This window comes from Engraulis encrasicolus, chromosome 12 (assembly GCF_034702125.1).
Source record: "Engraulis encrasicolus isolate BLACKSEA-1 chromosome 12, IST_EnEncr_1.0, whole genome shotgun sequence".
Taxonomy (NCBI): Eukaryota; Metazoa; Chordata; class Actinopteri; order Clupeiformes; family Engraulidae; genus Engraulis; species Engraulis encrasicolus.
This window is the reverse complement of record NC_085868.1, coordinates 42,441,388-42,454,345: the sequence shown is the minus strand read 5'-3', so window position 1 is coordinate 42,454,345 and position 12,958 is coordinate 42,441,388.

Here is a 12,958-nt window from a genome sequence, read left to right as displayed (position 1 = left end):
GTCTGTCAAGTACACCAGCAGCAGTGTGTGTGTGTGTGTGTGTGTGTGTGTGTGTGTGTGTGTGTGTGTGTGTGTGTGTATGTGTTTAGTGCAGGTAGAAGGTGCGGTGTGCGTCTTGTGTGTGTGTTCGTGTGTCTGTGTGTGTGTGTGTGTGTGTGTGTGTGTGTGTGTGTGTGTGTGTGTGTGTGTGTGTGTGTGTGTGTGTGTGTGTGTGTGTGTGTGTGTGTCAGTGTGTGTATGTTTGGGTTTAGTGCAGAAAGTGCAGTGTGTGTGTGTGTGTGTGTGTGTGTGTGTGTGTGTGTGTGTGTGTGTGTGTGTGTGTGTGTGTGTGTGTGTGTGTGTGTGTGTGTGTGTGTGTGTGTGTGTGTGTGCATGTTTTGAGTTAGTACAGGTTGAAAGTTCAGTCACAAGTATAGTAGTGCAGGTGGAATGTTCAGTCGCAGATATGGTGGTGGGGGATGGGGGGGGGGTTGTCAGTGGCCTTGCTGGCTAGAGGCTGACAGTGGAGGGAGAGTGGGTTGAGTGTTCAGCATCTTGATCGCTTGGTGCATTGTGCTGCTCGCCAGCCTGGTGGTACGGGAACGGAGGCGCCTGTACCTCTTTCCAGAGGGCAGGAGGCTGAACAGTTTGTGTGCAGGGTGGCTTGTGTCTTTGATGATCATCAGTGCTTTCCGGGTGAGGCGTGTGGTGTAAATGTCCTGCAGGGAGGGGAGTGGTACTCCAATGATCTTCTTCGCTGTGTTCACAACACGCTGGAGTGTCTTCCTGTTTTTCTCCGTGCAGCTTCCTCCCCACACTGTGATGCAGTTGGACACGACGCTCTCTATGGTTCCTCTGTAGAATGTTGTCATGATGGAGGGTGTAGCACTTGCCTTCTTTAGTTTGCGCAGGAAGTAGAGACGCTGATGGGCCTTCTTCGCCAGTGATGTAGTGTAGGTGGTCCAAGAGAGGTCGTCGCTGATGTGCACTCCAAGGAACTTGGTGCTGCTCACTCTCTCCACAGCATCGCCGTCGATGGTCAGTGGTGGCAGTTGTTTTTGGACCCTTTGGAAGTTGACAACAATCTCCTTGGTCTTGTTGACATTCAGCAGGAGGTTGTTGTCTTTGCACCATCTGGCCAGCAGGTCTACTTCTTCTCTGTAGTGAGTCTCATCGCCCTTGGTGATGAGGCCCACCAGTGTTGTATCATCCGCAAACTTCACTAGATGGTTAGTGCTGTGGGTCGTTGTGCAGTCGTGTGTCAGCAGCGTGAACAGCAGGGGGCTGAGAACACAACCTTGCGGAGCCCCCGTGCTCAGGGTCAGGGTGCTCGAGGTGTTGTTCCCTACCCGTACTGCTTGTGCACTGTAACAAATAGCTGTTTATTTACGGCAATTCTGCAACAGCATTCTACTGTTTTTCGAAAAAACAGACAACTACTGTGAAAATATTACTTTGAGTCACATATTGAGCATAAACAGTAAGTACTGCACAATAGCAGTATTCGCCGTTGTGGAAAAAACTAGAGATGCACCGGATCCTGATTTTTAGGATCCTGCCGGATACCAGATCCACTGCTTAAGATCCTGCCGGATCCGGAACCGGATACCGGATCCTACAAAAGGGTTGAAACATATAGTCTACTCGCACATGTGGGCCCTTTTTATTACGTTGGCGCAAACTATTTTTTAGACTCATTGGCTTATTGCCACACTGCCTGCAATAGCCGCTTCCAAAGGGATTTCACTCCATGCAGTGATTGGGGTTGTGAAAGACTGAAAAGCCTAGGCTAGACATGCACCAGACCCTGATTTTTTGGTAACATGCCGGATACCGGATCCACTGCTTAAGATCCTGCCGGACCCGGATCCTGTGAAAAACTCTATTATCCTGACGGATCCGGATCCGGAACCGGAACCGGATCCGGTGCATCTCTAGAAAATAACAAGTTATTTTAGGCAGCACCATTGAAACCCATTCATCCTCCACTTGTCCGTGATCACCATCAAACTTCAATACCACCTGAAGAACTGAAGTCATTCTGACTGGTTTAAGATTATCTGATACTGTCAAGCATGATGAAACAATTTCTAAGGAAACTACAATACTTAAAAGGTGCTTGATGCAGCAAAGTGTGAGTAGCACATGCATTTTGATAGTGATGAAAGTGTGAATGGCTGAAACATTTTAAGAACTTGTAACACTATTGAAACAAACAGCCCCATCTAAACCAATCTGCTAATCAGTGCCTGGCCTCACCTGAGTAGGGCTGTTATGCCATTATTCAATTACGGGCGTCACCTGCCAAGGGCCTGATGACTCTGGTCACATGGTACTCTTGCACCTGTATATAAATCTGGACTATCAACACTTCAGTTGCTTGCCTGCCTGCTGGCTGGCCTGCATGGCACAGCATAGCACTTGTTTGCCTACAAGCTTGCCTACAAGCATTGCTTTGAGAGCTAGCTTGTAGTGCTGTTTGTTTGCTGTGCTACTTGGTGCAAAATAATTTTTTAAAGACTGACCAATGCTATATTCATCATTGGCTCATCAAGAGATACAGTAAAAAGCCCACGTCGCACACTATCATTGTAACATAGCACTGCGTACTCTGACATTTTATTCATACCCACACTTTCAAAGGACCACCACAAAGCATTTTCTCAATACAGCATAGCGCCATAGTATCATGCTCAAGGCACTCCAGTCATGGTGAACGATGGGAGGGTGGGGTGGTAACATGGCCAGGGAGAATGATGGGTGGGGTGGGAAGTTGCCATGGCCATATTCATGAATACAACTATGACCCAGTATTTGCCTGTCATCACACAGTACAATTCAACTTTTTAACTGAAATGTACTGTTATTTTACTTATACTACTGCATAAATATTGTAGAGCACTTTTAGTTTAACAATACTAATACTGTGAACGTTCTGTATAGTACTGTTATTTAACAGTTCAATTGCTGCTGAAAAAATGTTATATACTGTGATACATTAAACAGCAATGAGCTGTATTTGATTTTTGGTGTGAAATAACAGTAGAATTACAGGTAAATATAATTGCCAGTAACTGCCGTTATTTTGCAGGGAAATTTTCTTAGAGTGTGGTCTTTGCATCAGGAAGTCCAGCAGCCAGTTGCAGAGGGAGGTGCTGAAACCTAGTTTGTCCAGTTTTCTGATGAGTTGTTGTGGTATTATGGTATTGAATGCTGAACTGAAGTCAATGAACAGCATTCTCACATATGAGTCTTTATTGTCCAAGTGAGTGAGGGCTGGATGGAGGGCAGAGCAAATTGCATCCTCCGTGGATCGCTTGGCTCGGTATGCGAACTGGTAGGGGTCTAGGGTGGGGGGTAGGGTGGCTTTGATGTGTGACAGGACTAGCCGTTCGAAGCACTTCATGATTATGGGCGTCAGTGCTACAGGACGGTAGTCATTGAAGCATGATGGTGATGATTTCTTCGGCACAGGTATGATGGTAGCAGCTTTGAAAAGTGATGGGATGACTGCTTGCTCCAGAGAGATGTTAAAGATGTCTGTGAAGACATCCTTCAGCTCTTCTGCACAATCCTTCAACACTCGGCCTGGTATGTTGTCTGGGCCAGCTGCTTTGCGTGGGTTGATGGTGGCCAGTGTCCTCTTAACACTGGCAGAGGACAGGTAAAGGGGTTGATCATGGGGGGGAGGGGGAGTTTTCTGTGGGTGAGTGTCATTTTGTGCTTCAAAGCGGGCAAAGAAACTGTTCAGGTCGTTTAGCAGAGAGGTGTTGTTGTCACAGCTTCGTGGTGCAGGCTTATAGTCCGTGATAGCCTGTATGCCCTGCCACAGGCTCTGTGCATCTCTGCTGTCTTTGAAGTGTGTTGTTATTTTGTCTGAGTATTCCTTTTTTGCTTTCCTGATGCCCTGGGACAGGTTAGCCCTTGCTGTCTTTAGGCCAGCTACGTCTCCTGCTCTGAAGGCTTTGTCTCTGGCCCTCAGCAGTCGGTGAACGTCTCCTGTGAACCATGGCTTCTGGTTGGCCCTGGTAGTGATGTGTTTTATTTCTGTAACATCATCGATGCATTTTGTGATGTAGGAGGTCACGGTGTCTGTGTACTCCTCAATGTCAATGTGATTGCTGTAGGTGGCAGTTGTTTTGAAAATGTCCCAGTCTGTGGTTTCAAAGCAGTCCTGAAGTCGTGAGATGGCTCCCTCAGGCCATTTTCTCACCTCCTTCTGAACTGGTTTGGTGAGTTTTGCCTTTTGTCTGTAAGCTGGCAGTAGCAGAATTGTCGTGTGGTCTGATGATCCAATGTGTGGGGATGGGCTTTGCCTTGTATGCTCTCTTCTGATTTGTGTAAACGAGGTCCAGGGTGTTTTGTTCTCTTGTTGGGAAGTTGACATGTTGATGAAATTTTGGAAGTACTGTTTTGAGATTTCCGTAGTTGAAATCTCCCAGTACCACTGTGAAGGCATCTGGGTGTGCATCTTGTTGTTCACTGATGCCCCGATGCAGCTCGTTCAGTGCCTCGCTTTTGACGCCATTGTTGTTGCTGGGTGGGAGGTAGACGGCTACTAATAGGATAGCGGATATTTCTCTGGGTAAATAAAAGGGTCGGCACTTGATGATCATGAACTCCACTCGTGGAGAGCAGTGCCTCTGTACTACCGTAGCATTATTGCACCAAGCATCATGTGTGTAGACACATATTCCTCCCCCTCGTTTTTTCTCTGCAAGGGCTCTGTCCGCTCGGTGGCACGTTAGTTGTTCCAGTTGTAAAGCCGAATCGGGTATGCCGTCGTTCAGCCATGATTCGGTGAACACCGTAACGCAGCAGTTCCTCACGGTTTTGTTCGCTGATCTTAGTAGCCGTATGTCATCCATCTTATTGTCCAGAGATCTGACGTTTGCCAAGAGAATTGATGGTATTGCTGGACGAGTTGGGTTGGCTGCAAGCCGTGTCTCGACGCCACCTCGTTTGCCCCTTTTCCTAATTCTTGAGCGTCGCTTTCGGTGTCGGCATAGCGAGGCAGACGGGTCCGATGTAGTCCTATGCCGCCGGAGAATTCCTAGTTCTTCCAGAGTCTTCATTGGTACATCCAATACATTGCTTAAGTTGTCCATTCTTATCTGCAACAGCTGTTGCCGACTGTACGTGCGTTCCGACATATTTTCCGACGATAGACATTTCGAAAGACACATTTTAACACAAATAAACACTGAAAGTTGGGAAAGCAAGGGGCTGCTGCAACCTACGTGCGCCGCCGCCGGAAGTCCATAAAAAAAAAAAAAAAAAAAAAAATATATATATATATATATATATATATAGGGAGAAGGGATTGGATTGGATGTTCTCTGAGGCAGCTAGAAGAAATATGTCTTGGTCCAGGGAAGGCCTTTGGTCATTGGCAGTCTTGGCCCAAATCATGACTTATATGTCTAATCTCATCTACTGGACAGCCTTCTTTATATGGCGCTATTTTTGGAAAAGAAAGAAAGAAAGAAAGAAAGAAAGAAAGAAAGAAAGAAAGAAAGAAAGAAAGAAAGAAAGATGGGAGGAAAGTTTTATTGAAATGAGAAATGAAAGAGATCAGTACATTTGGAGATGATGCTGTGTCCCGATAGACATCTAGCAGGTGTTCATTGAGAAATCTATTCTGGTTTCTGTCATATGTTCCCCTCTGAAGTTGTTGCTCAGGGCCTCACATGAATAATGGCCTCATGTGGCACACACACACACACACACACACACACACACACACACACACACACACACACACACACACACACACACACACACACACACACACACACACACACACACACACACTATCAGGTATGCATGCACACATGCACACACACGCATACTTCATAATTCTATCATTTAGTATTCAAAGCCTCTTTGACTCGTGACAACTTTAAATTCCAGCGAAGGAAAACGATTAAGCCCGAGAGCGACACGAGGGTGAAAAAAAACAGATTCCATTCATGAAGAGTGTGATAAAGAATAATTATTATCTCGGTTTTAAAATTGTTATTAACATCAGTAAAAAATTTACTGTTTGTACTGTTCTGTAGAAAGTTCAATAGTTCACAGGAAGACCTTTACGAACACGGAACTGAAAGAGGATAGGTTATTGAAATGCTGAGCTAAAGAAGCGCTATCATCCTGAAACTAGACATCAAATGTTAGAACTAGGAAAAGCCATGTTTGGCAACTGTCACCTATGTCCATTGTGAAATAAAAACTCTTGCTTTTGCTAAACTCGGAGAGAGTCAAGATCGGTTTGCTATGAGACAGAGCTCGTTCTCTGAAAAGCGTTCCGCTCTTCCTCTCCCTTTGGCCAAAGTGTAAAACCTTACTACTCTTGTCCGTGTCTGTTCATTACAATTGTATAGAAAATAGTCTAATTTTCTTGACAGATACCTTTGCACCGGTCCACAACAATAAACCAACTGACCTTGGGCATGCAAGGTATCCTGTGAAGAAAAACACAGAAAATGGGGACAGGGAGAGAGATGCCATGATGAAAGCAGAATAGAAAAGAAACGAAGAAGGGAGAAAGAGAAAGACAGAGAGAGAGAGAGAAAGAGAGAGAGAGAGACAGAGAGAGGGAGCTGATGAATTGAGTGTGGCGGCTATAGAATAAAAGATAGATGGGAAAATGTTCTGCACAGCTTTCAGCCAAATACACAAATGCATTTTTGAAGCATTTATGCCGCAACTGTCTTGAGAAGAAGAATTGCACTATTAATTCCACAAGGGTCATTCCATGCCAATTGAACCAATCTCCATGCACTTGTATCTCAAAAAATTCTGAAAATATTACTTGGTGTCCCTTCTAAAGAGAAAGGACTGAATCTCCTTGTAAGGAAAGTGGTATCCTTTCCAAGTTACAGACCAATTTAAAGGGGGGAGGGTGTCATTTTGTTCAGGCACTGTTTTTCTGCCAAGTTCTGAAGGCGTACATTTGGCATTCTGGTACGTGAATAGAAGTGGGCTGCAGCCAAATGTTCACGTTTACTCTAGCATCACCTCAGGCAATCATATGGAGGAATACTCTACGTACTCTATGCCAAGTTTTTTTCTATGTTTTACCACTCAACCGTAAGATGGACAACTACAGCCCAGCCAAGTGGAAATACATTTTTAATTAGTGTTCACGTTTGTTCACATCGTACAATGCCTCCATTTCCATCCATGTCATTGTGCGTACAGTTTTCTAATTACCTTTTTGGACCGAAAAACCTAAAACTTAAAAAAGAGCACTGGCTCTGAGGGACAGTACATTAAAAAAACAGACAAGCTGGCGCACAGCAATTGCAGTCTCTTCATCTCCCTAAAACAGCATGTAAAGCTAGAATTAATTAAAAACAACACTAAAGTCTCTTTTTTTATTTAAACACAGCCAGCCCTGTTGGCCATGGGACACCTACCTCATTGTGGATGTCAAATTTGGCCCCGCCCCTCAAAATGTAATACCTGACCTTGTAATTTGCATTCTCCTTCACGCCAGCTGTGTCTTGGCAACTCACTGGGGGGGGCTATTTATTTTGGAACAGGTACCCTCTAAAGAACAAGGGGGATAAATTACAAGGATGACAGCTTGTCAACTGAGATGACCGCACGTGTGGACACAATATTGTATCATGGCATAGAACAGGTGCTGTAGTCTAGAGGTAACTGAGAGAGGGGGAGGGGGAGAAGATGATGAAGGTGCAGAAGGAATTTAGGAGAAGCGTGAAAGTAGAAGAGAGGGATAAATTACGAGGATGACAGCTTGTCAACTGAGATGACCGTATGTGTGTACAATACTCTACCAGTGGTACTGTAGCCAGTAGAGGAAACAGAGATAGGGGAAAAGAAGAAGATGATAAAGAAATAGAGAGAATTTAGGAGAATGAGAGTAAAACATGGGGAAGAAGAGGAGGGGGAGGAAGAGGGCTAAAGGAGAAGAAAGAAGACAGGCCTAGAAGTACTGAGAGGTCTTAACCATCCCTCGACCCCTCAAGTGCAGTGACATACCCTTCTCCTGCCTGTCTGACAAGTGCAGCTTCCTGCCAACTATTGATCTGGATTGGACAATTCCCATGATTGCACTCACTCCCCCATGCAGCATCCGGGACGTGGCAAGACACCTAACACTCTGACTGTAGCAGGAGGAGAAGGATGAAGGGGAGATTGGAAGGGCAGAAGGGAGAAGAAGAAGAAACAGAAGAGACAGAAAAGAAGAAAAAGGGAGTTAGAAGGTGAGGATGGATATTGTATTATTGTGTGGTGCTGGCTGGCTCAGTGTCAAGATCATTACATGGAAAGGTGAAATGCAGTAGAAGAGTAGGATGGCACTGTGAATATATCCACAGGGAGTTTCTCTCTCTCTCTCTCTCTCTCTCTCGCTCTCTCTCTCTCTCTCTCATGCTCCATCCCCCTCTCTCTCTCATGCTCCATCCCCCTCTCTCTCTCATGCTCCATCCCTCTCGCTCTCTCTTATGCTCCATCCCCCTCTCTCTCTCTCTCTCTCTCTCTTTCTTTCTTTTTTTCTCTCTCTCTTTCTTTCTTTCTTTCTTTCTTTCTTTCTTTCTTTCTTTCTTTCTTTCTTTCTTTCTCTCTCTTCCTTTCTTTATCTCTCTCTCTCTCTCTCTCTCTCTCTCTCTCTCTCTCTCTCTCTCTCTCTCTCTCTCTCTCTCTCTCTCTCTCTCTCTCTCTCTCTCTCTCTCTCTCTATCTCCAACCAGTCAAATGATGATGACCATGGATTTCATCCATTTTAAGTTATTTCACCTTCCACTGTCAGTGGCTGCTCAGGGGCTTTAGGGCAAAGAAGTCTCCCAGAAAATTAGTTGTGTACCCTCCCCAAGTCCCTGCATCAGGACAAATAAAAGTATGTCCATATTCATTTCAGATTCATTGCCAACTACTCACACAAAACAAAAACAATGTCAGAAGTAATACTTGTGGAAATGTGCAAGGAGAGAAAGACAGGATGGAGGTGGGTGGCGAGGACAAGAACTGTTTGGCCTCGACTCCCTGAAAACTCGATGAATGCGTCTGGCAGTAGAGATAAGGGGAGGGGAGCAGGCAAACAAATTAAAAAGTACAGAGTGGTGACGGTGATGGTTATTGATTCACGCATAACTTGGGCCAGTGGCACAATATCAATTGTTACATTTCTGACTATTCAAAGTCGTGCTCCAGTGAAATGAGCGTCTTGTTTCTGTTCGTGCCTCTCCTCCCTCCTAACAAAGATGACTCTCTTGTAAAAGTCGTGCTCCAGTGAATTGGTTGTGAATGTTTCTGTTCGTGCCTCTCCTCCTTTCTAACAAAGATGGCTCTCGTGTAGCTGTCGACGTCCGGCCAATTTCCTTAAATAAATGCCAAGTGTGTGTCCCTATCTCTGTGTTGTTTGAGACTTTTAATGGAAATTTGATTCTCACATCCTCACACTACAGAAGTTGGCACAGCAAATCCCTTGTGCTCACCAAAAGCAATTAAATGGAACTAGAAGCGTTTAGAAAAGTGTTGCATGTAATGCTTTGCCAACAGAAAATTATTTTTAATCGCTAGTTATCGCTTCTGAGGCTGCTTCTTAATCATATGATTTAAAGGATAGGCACACTGTTTAACACATGTACCCCCCTTTTCTGAGTCTGCACTGAAAAGAATGGAAGAGAGTTTTTCTTCTCTCTGTGTTATTTGGATTCAGCTCAGCCTGCTTTGCAATGGTCATGTAAGTCTGTAGCAATGCAGTCATGTATGTATGTCTGTATGTATGTCTGTATGTCTGTATGTATGTCTGTATGGAGCGGTGGTGGCTCAGGTGGTACAGGAGACGTCTAAAGATTGTGAGTGAATGAGGAGAGGAAGGTGACAAGAATAGAATAGAATAGAATAGAATAGAATAGAATAGAATAGAATAGAAATAATTAATGAGAAATAAGAAATAAAGGAAGAGGGAAAATGCAAGCAGGGAGACAAAGAAAGACAGAGAGCGACAGATAGACAGAGAGAGAGAGAGAGAGAGAGAGAGAGAGAGAGAGAGAGAGAGAGAGAGAGAGAGAGGAGAAAAAAACAGCGACTGAAGGGTTGAGTCTGAGGTGTCATAAACACATCTATCACTCCTGTAGCTGACAGATGCAGCTGGATGTCAAGCAAGGCCCATATGAGACTTAATCCCCTTCATCATACACGGGACAGGGCCTGATACTGTCACAGTCCTCACGTCAACACCTACTATATACATGTGGAAGCACACAGCTTGGTCAGGCAAGACAGGCACACACGCTTTCCCAAACACCAGCGATCTGGACTGGAGATGTGAGGATTGTCAATCAAGTTGAATGGGGAAAAACTCACACGCAAATGGCATCTGTATAGGTACCCTTTATTTGTTCCCCTCCTGAAGCGCAACAATAATCCTACTGTTTGATTAACATTCCTCTGTCGATGATTCCCCGATCGGGAAAAGAAAGAGGGGAAGACCATAGAACACCTGGCGAAGGACCGTTGTGACAGAGCTAAAGGGGATGGGGCTGTCCTGTGATGGAGCACAGGCCAAAGCACGAGACAGGGTTCAGTGGCAGAGTATTATTGCGGCCTTATGTCCCAGCCGGGACGAAGAGGATAAGTAAGTAAAGTAGTCAAGTGAAGTCAAGTCAAAGTTTATTTATAGAGCACTTTAAAATACAACAAGATAGCTGACCAAAGTGCTGGACAGGCAGATAAAAGGACTTGAGGACCCCTTAAGACACACAAAGACAACAAAAAATAAAAATAAAAATAGGAACAGTGTAAAGCATGGATGACCATCTCAAAGCTTTTCAAAGCTAGCCTTGGATAAAACCCTTAATTGATAAAAAACTAGATTTCACGACCAAATTAATTTGCTTGTCCATGTTAAAAAATGAATCTAGCGTCACACCAAGGTTTTTGGCTGTGTCTTTCACATTGGGTTTGAGTGGGCCTAGGTCTTTGAGGGGGGGAGCGCTAGTGCTGGGTCGAAATACTAAGACCTCAGTTTTACCTTCATTAAAACAAAGAAAGTTCAGGACCATCCATGCCTTTAGGTCCTTGAGGCAGTTTAAACGCTATTTAAAAGCAATAGGGTTATCATGTTTTAGGGGCATGTAGATCTGGGGGTAACACTTTACAATAAGGTTACGTGAGTAATGACGGAATAATGTGTGAAGTAATGATTGATTCATAGTGAATAAACATGTGATTCATGCATGCAGTAATGTCTACTCCATTAGTAGTCAATACATAACGATGAATGACTCATGATTGGAATAATAATGATTCACTAGAAAGTAAATGTAGTATATCAGGGGTTAATTAAGGGTGTGAGATCCAAATGTTAATAAATCATGTGTTAACATTGTGGGAAAAGATCATACCATATCTTTCTGATCATATATGAATCAGACCTTAGTTAACGGGGCATGAGTAATAATGGAATCATATGGTCAGTAAGTCCGATTCATGGTCTGTATTTATGGTAAAATAATTAATAAATTATGTTTGCAGCTTAAAGTAAATGTGGTTCATCATTGATAAATTCATTGCAGGATTTTACTAATCCAGTATTACCACTGCGGATCAAAGGCATGCCATAACAATCCAGTGACAGTTATACCTGAATCAGTCCACAGAAAGAGTGAGAGGGCACAAAAGAGGAAGGCGAGCTCTGAGAGAAACTGTGTGATCCTCCAGATCAGGGTCTGCTGGTTGTAGTGGCTTACGCGTGGGATGTGTCTCACGTGGATGCAAACAGCCATCTCTGGAGACCTTTGTATATGAGGACATGGTTGCACGCCAAGACCCGGAACAGCATTTCAGAGAACTGAGGAGTAGTTCATGCAAGACCCATTTGTAACAACCCGACCTTGTGAATGCCAGCCTTTTATCCGCAATGGTAATACTGGATTAGTAAAATCCTGCAATTAATTTGTCAATGATGAACCACATTTACTTTAAACTTACTTTTTGCAGAGCAATCAAATTGCACGAGAAATCCCCAAACAGGCATCAGAGTAATTATGCATAATGGCTTGTTACCATATGTGTACAGTCTGTGTGATGCCTTTTCCAGAGTTAGAGGGAGAAGCAGGGAAAGATATTCAATACCCTTATGACGTGCTGCGGTAAAAAAGGGACATTGCAGCTTGGAAGGCCTCATAAGGAACGACAGTGGAAACACACGCACACGCACAAGCAGTGGCATGCACAGACATTTGGAGGGGCAGGTGCTGAAGGGGGGCAGTCATGGGTAACCAGTTAGGGCGTCAGACTTGTATCCTAAAGATTGCCGGTTCGACTGCAACTTGCCAGGTTGGTGGGGGGAGTAATTAACCAGTGCTCTCCCCCATCCTACTCCATGACTGAGGTACCCTGAGCATGGTACCGTCCTTGTGGACTGCTCCCTTGGGCGCCATTGAGGGGAAAGTAAGGAGGACATCACGTCAGCACGTCATAAGGAAAGGTGATACAGTGGAGTGGTCAATTTTGAACACATAAGTGCATGGAGGCGCATGCACCAGGACACACACACGCACACAAACACACACACAATCACACACACACACACACACACACACACACACACACACACACACACACACACACACACACACACACACACACACACACACACACACACACACACACACACACACACACACACACACACACACACACACACACACACACACAGTGGTAGCAATGGTAGCTTCAGGTGGCATCTTTGTGGTGTTGCACGTTTAACATTCCGCCCAGTAACATTCACACAGGCCAAGTGCTTGGGGGACATCACAATGTGAGAGCATTAACATTCCACAGCTGACACTGAGGGATGAGAGAGAGAGAGAGAGAGAGAGAGAGAGAGAGAGAGAGAGAGAGAGAGAGAGAGAGAGGGAGAGAGAGGGAGAGGGAGAGAGAGAGGGGGAGAGAGAGAGAGAGAGAGAGAGAGAGAGAGAGAGAGAGAGAGACAGACAGACAGA